Source organism: Symphalangus syndactylus, chromosome 14 (assembly GCF_028878055.3).
Source record: "Symphalangus syndactylus isolate Jambi chromosome 14, NHGRI_mSymSyn1-v2.1_pri, whole genome shotgun sequence".
Classification (NCBI taxonomy): Eukaryota; Metazoa; Chordata; class Mammalia; order Primates; family Hylobatidae; genus Symphalangus; species Symphalangus syndactylus.
Window position 1 is genome coordinate 11,473,367 of NC_072436.2, and position 17,265 is coordinate 11,490,631.

Here is a 17,265-nt window from a genome sequence, read left to right on the forward strand (position 1 = left end):
CCACCCCCAGCTGGCTGGGATCTGAGCCACAGACCAGGCCACTTCTCCTGCAGCTTGCCCAGCCCCACCCCTGTGAATAATGCCATTTGCTTTATGGAGCTGGGCCTCACTCAGGCTTTGATTATTGGGAGGCTGGCATGAATGGAAGAGGTACAAGGAAGGGTTAAAGACTCACCCACCCAGGCTCAGGGCATAGAGACAGTTAAATTGCTGGCAGAAGATGCCTTCTTAAGCCATCCAGTGCTATCCCTGAGCCCTGGTACCAGCCCTCCAGGTCTCCAGACTCATCTGACTCTTGGGATTCCCCTCCAGGCCCTGGGCCAGGGTGGGGCCCTTCCCATCACCCTACCCAACCACAACAATAATTAACCCCAGTGAACCCCAACAAATAAAGATCCGAATCACAGAAGGGAGGGATCATCACTGCCCCAGGATGGGGAACTCCAGAGGGCCCAGGAAGGCTGAGCCCTGGCTCATCTGACACACCCTGCCCCACTATTGTGGCCTCAGTAGGCCCAGATGCCCTCAGTCTTTTGTGGCTGGCACGGAGGGCACCACCTCCCCACTGAGGTAAGGTTTGGGAAGGCATGTTTGTCTCGGCTTTGGACCCGAGTCTTTTCCACCATTGAATATTTTTTCAAAACTTTTACCACCTCCTTCATTCTCTTGAGCCTGTTTTCTCATCATTCCATGCATCTGTCTATTCATATAGTCAGCAAACGCTTACTGAGCACCTACTATGTTCTAAGCACGGTGTGAGGTCTGGGAAGCCGTGTCGTCCAAAGAACAGGAAGGATCTGTGTCTCCACCAAGCCCTGTGCGCTTCTCCTTCAGCCAACCTTGAGCCATCTTGAGCTGTGGCCGTTGTACTCTTTTTTGACGACCTAAAAAGGGATTATTTCTGAGGAGTGAAAGGCTCCCCTCATGACTGTGGATGTGGAAAACCTTTTCTAGCTGAGAGCATTTATGTCTACAATACATTTGAAAGTCAGAGTTCATGTTCCCTGTTTTAATCACATGACTACATGGCCCAGTACACAAAAGGGCACTGGCGGGCATTCTTCTTAATGTATTTAGTAAAGATCAGAAGAGATCCTTTAAGAGTTTAAATGTCCCTGGAACAGGCATACAGGCTCTAGTCAAGAATGAATTCTAGTGAAGGAAAGGTGTGCGATACCTGGCATTGCTCTATGTTCACGGAGCTTATTTGAGGCTGGAAGATGGATTTTACCATCTAGACCTCTCTGGCTAATACCTAGTCTTCAACCATCTGACATAGGAATTTACTTCTTTTCCTTGAATGGAAAACACTTTAAAAATAATAAGAAACATTACTATAAACTAATATATGTGAGAGTGCTTAGTTGAAACGAAAAGGAGTTTTAGTAGACAGTAGTATACTACATTTGAAAATCAAGGAGAAGTTGATGCAACTTAAAATGGTTACAAACTGCAGCGCAATCTACTGTTTGTGAATGTCAAAGTGTTATGAGGAAAAGTGTCTATACAATCACAGAGTTATATTTCCTCACAAAGTTCTTTACGAAGAGTGAAATATATTTTTATACCTCTCGGTTTCAGTTAGAGGCGTACTTTGTGTAACATTTATGTTAATGTGCCTGATCAATGAATTATTTCAGTCATATGTTGCCTAAATCATTAACTGGATGATGCTTGGGAAAGAATCAACAGCTAAAACTTCACGAAGTTCTAATGTCTGTATTCCAAAATACATCATATCATTAGCATGTAGGGAGAGATGTATCTGCGCTCCCTGGGGTGGGCATTTCTAGTTACTAGACCATCTCCATTTTTAGCATTTGGCATCCTCATGATACTTTTATAAATATGACATTAATAGGCGATCAATAATATGATTTTACAGATTGAATAAGAAAATTGCCTGCATTCACTGAAAGAGTGCAAATATCGAGCCCTTGTGACTTCAACTGACTCTTCCAAATTGTATGAATTTATCAATGTATTAGATAAACTCAGTTTCAGAATGATAAAGAAAAACTGTGAGACCAAATAATGTGGCTAATTAACAGTGGTAGGATTTCCAGCCCAAGGGTTTAAAATGGACTTAAGGTCCTGTTCTTGCCTTTTACTTTCTGAACTTGCCGCTTTTGCATTCTTTGAGTTCAGTTTAAAGATAGTTACTTTAAGTCCATTTTAAACCCTCGGGCTAGAAATCCTAGCACTGTTAATTAGCCACATTATTTGGTCTCACAGTTTTTCTTTATCATTCTGAAACTGGGTTTACCTAATACACTGATAAATTATTTCAAAGGTATTTTTATAGTTCAAATCACTTCACTTTTACCCTGACACATATAAATGACCAGGAATGACCTTCAGATAGCATTTAGCATCTGTAACCGATCTGACAATAATGTGTTCATCAGGTACCTATGGATTAAATCACATACGGGCATATTTAAGCTCAATGTCAGTCTGAAAAATAAATGTACTATATTAATTCAAATACCACTCTTTGTGTAGTTATTTTGTCATATGTTTAAGAAAAAGCTAAAAAGAATGGAAATCGTGTGACAATAACTTAAGTCTTTCTTCAAAGTGCATGCAGTCTTTTGCAATACCTCATTCAGCCAAGTATTTGTTTTCTTCCTCATTCAGTATCAGGCAGCTTTCGATTTGCTTAGAAGGCAACATCAGAAGGTTAGAGTTCATCAGAAACAGAATTTTAAAATGTGAGTTCAACTGAATAAATGTGAATTTCTGTAGGAAGTAAAGAATCAAAATACCTATCTAAAGACTGCAATATATGATGATTATTTTCAAAGTATTTGATTAAACATGATAGGTTTTCTCGAAATGAAAGAAATCAGTTCTAAAACCAAAGCTAATTTTTTGAAAATGTGAAAATGTATATCAGCCCTATCCATAATATAATTTCTCTAAAACTTTATCTTAGTCATTTTAAAATAATATAACTATTCAAAAATGTAACTGCTATCTTAATGTTTTGAAATAAGTTAAAACATTTTAAATATGAATGCTGTAGTTTAAAAGAAAGAAACCAGGGGAAGGAAAAGTAGAGAAAGAAATGCCAATTCCAGTCCAAAGCTTTATTTGCCAAGTTTTCTTAGAATGACTTCTACCTATTTATGAATTCTTACAAACAGAATGTATAATGGAAATACTGACTTTTGCCTAAAGTGGCATTGTTGACTGCTGTGATGTTACTGTAGTGTAATAAATTATTAAATTGTTGCAAAGTGCTGTTTTTGCCTTAAAATTCTGTGTGTCTTGAAAACTATAGTATTAAATACTATAGCGTGCAAATAATGGGCATGCTTGGCATGAGATAATGTTTTTATTTTTACAAAATTGCAACTATATAAGTGTGTTTATTAAGACAGCAAACAAAGTTATGAGATGAAAGAGTTATGGGATAAAAAATGTGGAGAAGTGTGTCAAAAAAAGGAGAAAAAACTTGTATGAAAAGTTATTTGAAAAGTTATGAAAAAGAAGTTATGGGATTAAAAATAAAGTCACGGGATAGAAATAAAAATAAATAAAAGCAGGCCCGTGTCACCATAAGCCAGTGGGTCTGGAGTCTCCACCCACACCGTGTCCCTACCACCCCTTCCCAGTCATCCCTTTACCATTAGGGTAGCAAGACAAGACCCCTGTCTAATGGGGGGAGACAGACCCTTTGCCACCTTGACCAGGGCTGAGTCCTTAAATTTCTGGATGATGATGTTTGTTATTTAAGAGCCAGAGGTTGGTGGAGTTGGTTTGTTTGGAGGAGGTCTGATGGCCTTACTCTCACCAAAGCAACTTTTCCCTCAGGGGGGCTTCCATCTTCTTATTCAGAGAGGCAGCTGAGGCAGGACAGTGGGGCTAACAGTAGACCAGGCGAGGGCACGGGCTGCTGGGGTGACCCCCCCTTCCCCAGTGCATATATTGTATCTGTGTAACATTTTGTATATTCTAGGGGCTGGGGCCGTCCCTGTATCCTACCTAGTGGAGGTTAGAGCTGGCATATGGGGAGGAGGTTCTAATAATTATTTGCATCTGGGAAACGTATTTATTGCTAGCATAGGACAGAGGAAGGAGGCGGGGATGGGGTCGTGGCTCCTTTGGTGATGCGAGTCCCGTTTATTTTGCTTTTCATTTTGGAATAAATGGATTTAGCCATACTGCTCAGCCTGGTGTGTTCCCGTTTCCTTCACTGGGTCCTGGAGTTTGTCCCGCTGAGTGAGGAGCCCCAGAGTGTCTGAGCATGTCCAGCTGGGCTGTTGGGGATCTTCCAGGCCTGTTACCTGTATGCTGCCTGGTGACACCTGGTGGATTTCACGGGGACTGTCATGGCACCTATGGGGCACAGTCTGGCCCTGACAGCCAACAGGCTCAGAAGCCTGATCTAGCAGTGGCTGGGAAGACAGATACCAGCACCAAAGGGCACTGACTTCCATCCACCCCAGGTGTCTTCCCTTCCGTCCCCTCGCCTCCCTCTCCTGTCTGCACCGGGTGGCCTTTTCTGTCTGTCCCTCCAGTGCACATGGTGGCCTGTTCTGTCTGTCCCCCCGGAATGCCGGCGGCCCCTCAGTCTCCCTCCAGGCTGAGATCATGACCCTGCCCCCTAGTGGACGGAGCCGGCTTCACAGGATAAAAGCCAGCTAAGCTCCAGGGACTTTCCAGGAAAAGTGTCCCTTGGAAAGGATGTGTGGCCTTTTCACTTGCTCCCAACAGCACCCGAGCAATGGCTTAGCCTTTTCCCTCCCCTGAGCTCCACAGAGAACGCAGCCAGCAGAGGACACATTCTCCGTCATCCGGAAATGGGTTTGATTCTCAGCCGAGGGACAGCAGGACTGCTAGTGACTGTCAGGCCACACAGCTGCCTGCACAGCACCCCCGTGCTTGGTGGAGGGTGGGAGGGATGGTGGGGGCTGGCTGTCCATAGGCCGGGCATGACAGGGAGGCTCATTGGAGGTGACACACTTTGGAGGGGCGATGTCAGGGGACAGCTTTCTCTTGTTGAGCCACAAGACTCCAAAAGGACAGCACGGGGACTTATTCCTAGTGCTAGAGGCGAGGCGGTCAGCCATGTGTAGGTGCATATATACATATATACATACATATATATACATATATACATACATATATACATATATACATACATATATACATATATACACATATATATATACATATATACACACATATATATATACATATATATGTATATATAGCTATTTATAGAACAGGGCAGGGGCATACCACAGAGGGGGGCAAGTTTTCAGCAAGGGTCATACCTGGATGTGTCAGCTCACCACTGCAACAGACCAAGTCACAGATGAAGGGGGCTGGCTTTGGGGCTGGAGAGCCACTGTCAAGTCACAGAGCACCCGCCCAGGCAGGCTCAGAAAGGGAGGTCTCTGAGAAGAGGAGGGATCTGTTTAGAGGTCGAAGGGGGGCCTGGGGCTGTCAGGACGGGATGGACGTGCCTGATCCGATCAGCTGCATGTGGAGAGAAAGCAGAGAGAAAACAGGAGAGAGAAAAGGGAGCAGATTGCTGGTGAGGCAAGTGCAGAGCATGGGCGTGACACAGCAGCTGTGGGAGGGCTGGGAGGGGAGGGCACAGGTGCAGGTGTGTAGTAAGGTTCTTGGAAAAGGGGCTGGAAGGGAAAGGGGAGGAGGATGGAGGAAGAAGCCGGAGCTTCACAGGTAGTGCCTGGGGGCTGCGGCGGCCCTCCACACCCCACACACGCCTCTCCTATGGCATCCAGGCAGTGTACCCACAGTTCAGACCAATGCTCAGCCCCCTCAGGCTTCCCTTTTCTCTGGTCACCCTGTCTTCCAACCCACTGGCCCAGGGCCACCCCTCGGCTTGGAGAGCCCCAAGCAACAGCCACCAGGCCTGATAGGGAAGGAACACTGCTTGAACGAGGATGATGAAGCTAAAAGGGATGGATGGTTGGAGTGAGCACCGGAGGCCCCTTTGGGCCATCAGAAAGCCCAGGACCCTCTGAGAGGACCCTGGGGGAGGCAGGGAGGGCAGGCAGCCAGATGCCACTGGCCATAGACTTATAAGTCTGAGAGGAGCCTCAGCTTGTTGGGGGACTGCAGGTCACATAGGTGAGGCTGGGCCCTTCCTGCAGGGAAAAGCAGAAGAGGGAGAGTCTGTGGCAGGAGAGGCAGGCAGGCTCACTGGACAGAGCTCAGCCGGGCCAGCAGGCACTGTGGTCCCCTTGGTTGAATAGCATAGGTGACCTCTAGGAGCAACAGGCCAAGGTGCGTGAGCCCACTGGCTGGCAGTAGTGCTTCAGCGGGGGCCAGGGACCCTGCCTTCGGTCACACACCAGCAGCTATGATGGTATCTGGGAGGGAGGGATGGGCGCTGTGTGTCCCTGCCTGGCCTGTGAAGTATGTTGTGGGATGACCGTGTGTATAGGACTCTCAGGCTTTTATCCTAGATCGCCACCGGATTGCCAACAAATAGAGGAGGTGGGACCCTGAGTATCACCCTAATCTGATTTTGCTCTCGGCACTCCCAGGCTGGGAGCTGGATACCCTGCCCTGGCAGCATGACTCAGACTGCACGACAGGTACGGTGTGCCCAGGATGATATTCCTAGGCCTCTGGCCCCCTCAGAATCCAGCCCCCCACACAACCCACTCCAAGCTCCCAGCCCCTACACCATAAACCAGGAGCTCTCTGCCGAGTACGCGCGCTGAGCCTACTCGGGAGCCACACAGCGCCCCCTGGCGGAATGGAGCGGGAGCGGCGGTGGCGCGCCCCTCCGGCGGGCAGGGTGTCTGTCCCGCCCCCGACGGCTCCTCCCTTTCCGCTCCCCGCTCCCCTCGGCTTCTCTCCCACATCTGATTTTTAATGGGACCGCCCGTGTGATGTGCTCTAGCGTAGGAGCCGTCCATCTGTTCCACACACGCCAGGGAGCGGAGAAGCATCCAGTCCTCGGGAGGACCGAGAAAGGAAGGCGATCCAGGGCCGTGGAACAATGAGGAAGTGGGGGATGGCCGCCGCCCAGGTCCCCCACTCAGTCCGCGGGCCGGAGACTTGTCAGGTAGAGACAGGGTGCGACTGGGCGAGACATATCTCATTTCTTCCGGGCCTTTGCTCAAATGTCGCCTTATCAGAGGGCTTTCCCTTCAAACTTAGGTAAAATAACTCCCTCACTATCCCTGCTTATATTTCCTAGCACTTGCCGTGTGAATCGGCTTATTTTTCTCAACTAGGGGTGAGCTCCATGACAGTAATGGTCATTTTGTTTAGCTAATTCCCAGTGCTTGAACAGCGCCTAGCACATAGCAACCTCTCTAACATTGACGTGAAGGGTCAAACTCACCAGCAGAGCTCCCAACACCTCAGGCACCTTCTCCATCCAATATCTTCAGGCTGTTCCTGCCATACCCATCCTCAAACCAGGGCCTTCCGAAGCCACCAGTGCAGGCTGCCCCGATGAGCCGCAGCCTAGCTAGGGCACTGCCCCCTTCTTCCAGCTCTGCTCCCTGGGCCGACGGCAGTCCTAGACTCCCACCTGACAGGGGAAGGCTGAGCTGGCCGGGCTGGAGGAGTTAAGCAGCCCAGGGCTGTGCCTCATTCCTCGACGCACCTTGGGTTCTCCAGTCGGACTCTCAACTGACTGGGGATGGAAACCTTAAGGGCAGGAAACGCTGGCAGCAAAAGTAGCAATGGGACAGAAGAAAAGGCCAGAATCTCAGAATTGCGGGAGCAAACTTCCAGTCAAGCTGCTGTCAGGCCGGAAGTGAAAGATCAGGCTTTTTTTTTTTTTTTTGAGATGGAGTCTTGCTGTCGCGCAGGCTGGAGTGTAGTGGCGCGATCTCGGCTCACTGCAACCTCTGCCTCCCAAGTTCAAGCGATTCTCCTGCCTCAGCCTCCCAAGTAGCTGGGATTACAGTTGTGCGCCACCGCGCCCGGCCAGGCCTCTCCTTTCGTGAGGAGACTCCCCCACCTTGACCAATAGTTCTTGCACCTCTCTCAGAAGAGACAGCTTCAGTATGCAGGGTTCCCTCCACCTCAGACTAAATTGGAGGTTCCCAAAGAATCAGTCCAACAGCTGGGCCCAGGGCAACTCGACTAAAAAAAAAAAAACCAGCTAACATCACAGCGTTCATAAGAACACACTATTACTGCAGTTTTATTACTTTGCTCTGATTTCAAAAGGCACAACTGATTACTTTAGGGAGCGGAGACCAGACTAAATTGGAGGTTCCCAAAGAATCAGTCCAACAGCTGGGCCCAGGCCAACTCGACTAAAAAAAAAAAAACCAGCTAACATCACAGCGTTCATAAGAACACACTATTACTGCAGTTTTATTACTTTGCTCTGATTTCAAAAGGCACAACTGATTACTTTAGGGAGCGGAGAATCTGAGGAAGGCCTCGCAGGAGAGGGTCAGATGTGATCGAGTAAATGTGAGCCATTTGTAAACTGTAGAGTGCGTAGCACTGGTCAGCCCTGGGGTCAGTGTTCCTCTGATGCTCAGCTCGACCTCTGTACCTTTTAGTGCTCGGCTGAGCTCTGGGGCGGTCAGGGCTGGGTCTGGTACATTCGAGGACTTCTACCAAACCCCTGGAAGTGTCTCAGTTATTAAATCCAGTTTGCCAGTTACTAAATCCTCTCTGCCGGTTCCCGAATCACTCTTCCGTTGGGGCCGGCCATGTCACGTCAGGCTTTTCATGCAGGACGGCAGATGGATAGATGCTGGGACAAAGTCATCCTCGGGCCGCGAGACATCTGACCTTCTGCTGGTGTCTCAGAAGATGCTAGCTCTCCGTGGCACGTCTTCCACGCGGTGCTTGGTGACCAGTGGCCTCTAAGGGGCGCCCCTGCCTCAGCATGGGGAGTGGCCTGGCCAAGGTCTCAGTGTCTGGTTGGAGCCAGGCATAGGCTCAGGTGTTCTGGCTGGAGGCCTCCTGCCCACGGGCTCTGCCTGTCTTGTGTCCCTGGTCCTTACTGTGTCTTCTGTGTTCCTGGGAGAGACCCAAGGGGCCCTGAGCCCAGCACTGGGGTTGGGGAGTGGGCGGGGAAGGGGGTGGGGATTAGGGTCCCTGGCTGCAGAACAGCCAGCCCCCAAGTCCCCGCCCCACTCCCCTCCCCACCGGGCGCGTCATCCCACACTGATCATTTCCCGAACAAAATTTCCTGAACCGGCCTCCCACCCTGGCTGTACCAGGAAGCCCATCCATCCTTCTGCCTTAATGCTTTGTGGCTCCAGAAGGATGGTGGGAGCCGGAAATCATGAGTCTCTCATTCACTGGCGGGTGCACACCAAAGCCGTGGGGACGCCGTGGGAAAGGACTCTGGCCAGCGCGGCTGGCACAGAGGGAGCAGTGTTACTGGGGTAGACGGGAGCCGTGGCTGCCCCCATGCTGGTCTGGGAGAGACAAGGGGCCGGATGAAAGGACAGCAGGCTGGCCATTCTTTCATTCATTCACTCATTCACAGCATCTTACTGGGTGCTTCGGACGTGTAGGGTTTTGTGGGTGGTGAATGCGACAGACCCCAGACAGCAATCGGAGGGCCACATGTGTAAGAACTGAGGGACCTAGGCCGGGCGCGGTGGCTCACGCCTGTAATCTCAGCATTTGGGAGGCGGAGGCGGGCGGATCACAAGGTCAGGAGATCGAGACCATCCTGGCTAATATAGTGAAACTCCGTCTCTACTAAAAATACAAAAAATTAGCCGGGCGTGTTGGCGGGCGTCTGTAGTCACAGCTACTTGGGAGGCTGAGGCAGGAGAATGGCGTGAACCCTGGAGGCAGAGCTTGCAGTGAGCCCAGATAGCACCACTGCACTCCAGCCTGGGTGACAGAGTGAGACTCTGTCTCAAAAAACAAACAAACAAACAAACAAACAAAAAACTGAGGGACCCAGTGTAGATGAGCTATCCTGGGAAAACAAGCGGGAGTTCTAGGAGCAGCATGGGGAAGGGATGGTCCTGGCAGGGAGGACCTCTGTGGGTAGCCTCGTTGGAAGAGCCGAAAGGCAGCCAGGGAGGCTGTGTGTGGATGGAAGCTGAAGAGTAGGTTAGGGGCGTGTGTTTTGTTAACAAAGACTTCAAGCATTTACTGACCAGGCACGACACTATGTGCTTCATAAATAAATATCTCATTTGGTCCCCAGCATTCTTATGAGACAGATGTTATTATCCCATTTCACATGTAAGAACATTGAGGCGCAGAGTGGTTAAGTTACTTGCTCAGGGTCACACAGCATGTCAGTGGTAGGACAGGATTCTGGAGCCACAGGACTCTGGTTTATCCCAGGTGCAATGGAAACCAGTCACAGCTTCATGGAGGGAAATGATCAGATTAATAAGTTTTACACAGGCCCCCTGGTGCTTTGAGGAGGAGGGATTGGGACAGGGGCAGCTAATGGTGGTGGCTTAGATTGCAGGTGGCTGTGAGATGTGTTGGGTTAACATTGATGGGAGTCTGGGATGGATGAGTGGATTTGGAGTAATGGAAATGGAGGGCCCAGGCCCGGCCCCTGGAGATCTAGCTGCAATAGCTGTTGGCTGGAGAGGCCGTTCACTTAGATGGGGGATGGGGTGGGAGGCAGGTGGGATGGGAGCTCCAGAGTTCAGCCTGGGGCACAGTCATTGGGTTCAAGATGCCTTCAGATATCGGGGCTTGACAGTGGCAGTGGCTGCGGATACCCAGGACCCAGCAGAGGGCCTGGCACAGTGGGGCCCAGGGACACATCTGTGAGTCAGGCTGGCACCCGAGTGTGAATCTGGACAAAGGAGGTGGCATTGTTGGCATTGAATGCTCAGGGGATGGGTGAAGTCAGCTCGGGAGAGGGGCCCTCAAGGCACCAGGACTGACCCCGTGGGTGAGGGCGGAGGAGGAGCCAGCAGAGGCTGAGAGAATATCCAGAGACAAGAGGAAGGTCAGCAGAGCCACGCACAGAAGCCTGGAGAAGATTTGGGGAAAGGAAGGGCTGGGTGCTCGTCATTCCCTGCAGCTGGGAGGCAAGGGTGACCCCTGTGTGTTTCATTCTTCAGAGGATTGGTGGCTCCGTCTGGTCAGAACCCCAAGTCCAGAGGTGCATCTGAGCATCATGCCATGGTGCAGGCAGCAGGAGCCATGGAGCAGGCCTGCGGGGTCACAGCCATGGAACAGGCCTGCGGGGTCACAGCCCGCCTGCTGCTTCCTGGTGTCTCTACCCTGAGTTCAGGGGTTGCTTGGATGCCCTGTGCAGCACCCCCCCAGGCAGGGTTCCAGAGAGGATGAAAGTGGCTATCTCGAGGTGTGACCAGGTAGCAGTCCACGCACACTGCTTTTTCCTGGGGAGAGTCTGGGATGAAAGGGTCCATGTGTGTTTCTGAGACTCCTCGGATAGGCTACATCCACCTATCCACCCATCTTTCCACCCACCTGTCTTTCCACCCACCCACCCATCCACTCACCCACCCATCCACCTATCTGTCCACTCTATCTGTCCACTCTATCTATCCCACCCATCTGTCTGTCCACTCATCCACCTATCTACCCACCCACTCATGTACCCATCCACCCATCTACCCATCTATCCACTCATCCACCCATCCACTCATCCACCTATCCACTCATTTACTCATTCACTCATCCACCCATCCACCCATTCACCCATCTATCCATCCACTCAACCATCCACTCATCCACCCATCCACTCATCATCCATCCACCCATGAATCCATCCACTCATCCACCCACCCATCTACTCATCCACCCATCCACTCATCTATCCATCCACTCATCCACCCATCCACTCACCCACCCATTCACTCATCCACCCATCCACTCACCCATCCATCTACCCATCCTCTCATCCATCCACTCATCCACCCATCCACTCATCTATCCATCCACTCATCCATCCATCTACTCACCAACCCATCCACTCGTCTACCCATCCACTCATCTACTCATCCACTCATCCATCCATCCACTCATCCACCAATTCACTCATCCACCCATCCATCCAGTCATTCATCCATTTGCTCATTCATCCGCCCACCCATCCATTCACCTGCCTGTTCATCCACCTACCCATCCATTCATCCATCTGTCCATCCATCCACCCACCCACTCACCCATTCACACACCCATACACCCATCCATTTATCCAACCATCCATCCCCATCCTTACTTCAGAAAGCATTTGAAGTTGCTGGGGTGTGCACTTGGAAAATGCATCATAAGCTTTCATAAGGCCTCTCTTTGGCTTCCTCACTTCTTTGGTCTTTCTTTCGGACATGCAGGATTCTGAGCAGCTCTTCTGGGAGGTGGGTGCAGTCCAGGTAGGCTGCCTGCAAAGCCAGGACCGAGGGAGCCACATCCAAGGCACTGTGGCTTCCCAAGGCGATGGCCCTGTGGGCCCACTGCTTCCAGGCCTCCTCAACTCCCAGGCTCCTGAGCAGGAAGACTCCTGGGGCAGGGCCTGGAGATGGGAAGAGAAAACAACTCCAGTCTCACAACTCTTGTCAGCCCAGGTGGGTGCTGCATGGATTGGGGGCACCTGGAGCAGTTGGCCCCTTCACCCCTTTCCCCCACCTTCCCGGCCCCTCTGGCTATAATCAGACAGTTGTGTGCGATGTCTTTCTCCCTCCTGAAGGGGTCATTTAGTCAGGCTCCTACTCATGGCCCAGGAATGTGCCCCTCCCTGCCTGTCCCCCAGCCCCAAGCAGGCCCTGCCTCTGGCCCCCTGCTCTCTCTGAAGGGCCTGGGCAGGGGCAGCCTTTGCAGCATCTGCAGGGCCAGAGCTGATCTGCACAGCAGAAGGGAATTGGGGGAAAGCTTTTTTTCTACCCAGTTCCTGGCAGGGGGCCACCGTGCTGCACTCCAGAGACCCTTGTCTACGTTTTGTTATTTCAGATGATTTCATAAGTTGGGGGAGGCGGAGCCCCAGCCCCCCCGCCGCCCCCAGCCCCTGTTGTTGCCTTACTGCCGAGCTCTGCTGTGTATCTGCTGACAGGCCTGCTGATGGCAGAGGGGGCTGGAGAGAGGGAGGCTTTGGGCCCTGGCCTCCCCAACCCCTGCTCAGGGGACATCCCTGATAAGAGGAAATTCCAGCCTGTGACAGATGGCCAGTGTCCACCCACCCACGGGGGAACTTTTGTTTCTCTTTTTAAGTTTGCAGATTTGCCAAGAACTAAAGGAATCTCTGTGGTTGGCTGGCCACTGTGGACATGGCCAGAGGGCTGGCACGGGCTGGATCTTGGGGTTGCTTTGGGGTAGGGGCCGCTCCTGCTGGAAGGTTCCCTGGGGTGGGGGAGGCATCAGGGCCATTCCCTGACCCTCCCTCTGCAGTGGATCCACTTCAGGGGCTGGGGCAGGGCAAGGGGGCAGCGGAAAACAATATAAAATAGCCCTCCCACACACACCGCACCAGAAGTCAGAGGATTCATCCTTGGCCTGCCCTCCCTGCAGCCTAAGTTCTGAGAGTGGCTCTTTAGGAAGTGAATGGCGACGGTTTGCAGGTTGGAGTTTGCTCTGGCCCAAGATTGATGTCTCAATAGGCCTCGGAGCCTGGGCGAAAAAATCCAGGCTAGGGAGGTGGCGGGTTGCAAATGAAAGAACAGAGGAGGGCCTCTTCCTGAAAGGGGCGGGTGGTGTGAGGAGCCCTTGGACCTTGTCCAAATTTGACTTTACCGACTGGGGGCAATTGAAACTGTGCTGGCACAAAAGCAAAACTGCTTGAGATTCCTTCCTCCACAATAGAGGAGAGGTTTGCTTGAAAGGATTTGGCGAGAGAAAAGCTGGAGGAACCTTGGCCGGCAGTAAAAGTGGGGACCCCCGCCCCCTGCCTTGGGGGCACCTCGGGCCCCTGAATGAATGAAAGAGGCGGCTGGATGGAGACAGACTCACACCACCTGTCCTTTCCAGGTCCTGCAAAGGAGCACACAGGGTTCTTGTTGGCCCTTCCACCTTGTCAGTCCCCAAGGAGAAAACACCGAGAGGGGAAGCTTAAAGCTGCAGTTTTGTTGAAGCCCCATCGTGGAAAGCGGAAAGAGCTCCAGCTCGGAGAAAAATGCAGCTCTTTGCCTTTGCAAATCCGTGTCTTTCTCTGGGAGGCCAGAGCCATTGTGCTCAATTTCTAAGCCGGGTTTCAGAGTTTCTCAGGAGGGGAACGCAGAGTCTCAGATTTCCAGCATCCCAGGTCCTAACCAGGCTTTGAGGAGACGTTTGCTGCCCCGTACAAAGTGTGAGGTGTAATTTGATTTGGAGTTAGTTCACAAATTAGATGAGCTGTGTGCATTTTAAAAATTCAGTCCTTGATCCCCCACCCCACAGTTTTGTACAATTTGGTCATTTATATTCCGTGTCTCCATCTTTAGAAGAGAACAGGAAGTCCCCAGTGACATTTGTGGAGTGTTTGTAGTAGCTTGGGTAGGTTAATAGGAACACAATGCAGTGAAAAGCAGAGTTGAGATGGGAAAAGATCCTGTTTTCAGAGCCCCCCAGGGATGACATTCCTCATGGTCTCTGTCCACCCCCTCTGGAGTCCACTGTCCGCGAACAGCAACTTGTTCTCACTTGGGGGCTCTTCCTGCCGGAGCTCAGGGATGGAGACCAGCTGGCCTCAGTCCTCTCCTCTTACCTCTTTGTTTCTCAGACTAATCTTCCACCTTGAATAATTTTTTTTAACCTGCCCTCCCTCTTCTCTAGCTGTAGAACCCAGAACTTTGTGTGTGTGGTCAAAAGTTGAGAGAGTGTTGAAGGTAATGCTGAGATAACCCTTTTAAATTCTGTAAGTTCTCATCACACCAAGTTTGTTTGTTTTTTTTTATTCTCATTTTATTTTATTTCATTTTATAGGGATGGGGTCTCACTACGTTGCCCAGGCTGGTCTTGAACCCCTGGGCTCAAACGATCCTCCTGCCTTGGCCTCCCAGAGTGCCAAGTTATTTTTTTAATTGGGATCCACTGGCCTAGGGATTCTTTAATGAACCCTTCAAAATGTGTGTGTGTCTGTCTGTCTGTCTTCAATGTATACTTTTCTAGGGATAGTCTTTACCTTTCACCAGAGGTTTGTGGCACACACATGTCCTGTGCTACTGTATCAGATTGTGAATTCCTTACATGTTTTTTTTTTTTTTTTTGAGACGGAGTCTCGCTCTGTCGCCCAGGCTGGAGTGCAGTGGCGCAATCTCGGCTCACTGCAAGCTCCGCCTCCCGGGTTCACGCCATTCTCCTGCCTCAGCCTCTCCGAGTAGCTGGGACTACAGGCGCCCGCCACCACGCCCGGCTAATTTTTTGTCTTTTTTAGTAGAGACGGGCTTTCACTGTGGTCTCGATCTCCTGACCTCGTGATCCGCCCGCCTTGGCCTCCCAAAGTGCTGGGATTACAAGCGTGAGCCACCGCGCCCGGCCGTAATTCCTTACATGTTAAAGACTGCTTCAAATCTGTCCGGAAGTCTTGGCTAATAAACATTTAAATCGATGAACTTCAAATCCCCATTTGCTACCACTGTTTTCATTCTGACTGCTCTCAAGCCTGTAGTGTGATCTTTTTGTTACTGTGAAGTAGACACTCAATAAATACTTGTCAAATGAATCAATGTTGTGATCCTGGTCCACTAGGACCCCGGGATCATCCTCTACCATTATTGTCTGTAGTTTCTTTACCATCTTGTTCCAGAGCAGTTCTTTCTCTGAGGTCTGCCCACCTCTGCACATGTGTCTAGTTTCCAGCCCTGTGGCCTTACCATTCTCTTTCCTTTACCTGCATTTCCTGAACTATTAATAGTTAACAATAGCTTCTCCCTCCACCCACTCTCTCATACCTGAAGTGAGAAATCATCGTTGAGGCCTCTGTGGATTTTGTCAGCCCAACCTGGGGCGGCCTCCTGGAGGTGGAGTTTTCAGATAAGGGATGGACATTTTGGTGTCTCTGGGTAGATCCACCTGGGAGCTTTGACAGGGGCACCAGGGCAGCTCTGCCCCTTCATTTTGGCTGTGGGACCCCTGGTGTACTAGGGCTTCTCCAGTAAGCATCTGTGTCCTGGGAGAGCCATAGGCAGGCCTGAGAGGGCCCCTGGAATCTAGGACCCCCAGCCCGGCCCAGCAGCTGGTACCATCACCTTTCTTGCAAGGGAAGTTATGGAAACTAAGATGCTAATGTGCTTTGATGGGCCTGGGGTGGCTCTAAGCCCTGGGAAGAGCCCTGGCAACTTTCCCTGGCTGGTGGGTGGAATCTTCTTCTGGCAGTTCAGGGCTCTGCCTCCAACTCCCTGGGGGAGAGCAACTGAGGGAGGAGCTGGAGGCCAAGGCCTCAGTGCTGAGCTGCCTGCACCGCAGCTGGCACCTTTTGGGTCCTGGCTGCAGGAACCCTATACTTCTCCAGCCTTTCCATGGTGCCCAAAGACCTGGCCTGGGGAGGGGGTCAGCAGCCTGGCGCTCACCTACCTGGCTTCAAATCCTGCCTCTACTGCTTACTTGTTTTGCGACCCTCATAATTGACAAAAGTCCTCTTGGCCTCGGTTTCCTTATCTGTGAAATGGGACAATAACAGTGGCTACCTTATAGGATTGTGTGATGATCCATGAGTTATAATAGCTCCTGAGCAGCATTTAGAGTAACACCTGGGGCTGGGTGCAGTGGCTTATGTCTATAATCCCAGCACTTATAATCCTCCTAAGGTGGGAGGATGGCTTGAGGCAAGGAGTTCGAAACCAGCCTGACCAACATTAGTGAGACCCACTCTCTAAAAAAAACATTAGAGTAACTCCTGGCACAGAGAGCGCCCAGTAAACCTCGGCTGCTCCGATGAGCTTTGTTTCTTCATTTGTTCATTCATTCACCAGACTTTTTGCCGGGACTTGCCGTGAGCCCTACGCTGCTCTGAAGAAAGCCGGGCCAGGGTGAGCGTGATGGATGAGGTGTCTGGCTTCACAAACCCTACGTGGGGGGTCGCGGTGAGAGGAAACTGCACACATCATTATTCAGTTACCATCGTGGGGAGACTGCCTGGACGCAGAGGGCAGGCTCTGTGTGGGGGCGGGGAGGGCAAGCCCTGGTTGCGAGGCAGGGCTTCCCCAGGATTCAGCAGGGATCTGAAGGACTTTGCCGGCACCCAGGGAGATAGGAGAGGAGGAGGGAGCAGCCCTGGCTGGACACTGTCCTCCTAGCATTGCCTGCATCAGGGACTCACTCACTTTTAAGAAGCCCCTTTGTGGGGGACAGGGAGCATCTGTTAATTTATAGGACCTGAAGTGCCCCCCTGGGCTCAAGGTTCTGGGAAGGCCTGCAGGTGGCGGTAGGGCT

General features: G+C 51.1%; 1 pseudogene; it reads left to right on the forward strand.

Annotated features, from left to right (window-relative positions):
• Positions 1-6,814: 6,814 nt before the first annotated feature.
• The window catches only part of LOC129461794 (septin-9-like), a 32,858-nt pseudogene continuing 22,407 nt past the window's right edge, over positions 6,815-17,265 (forward strand).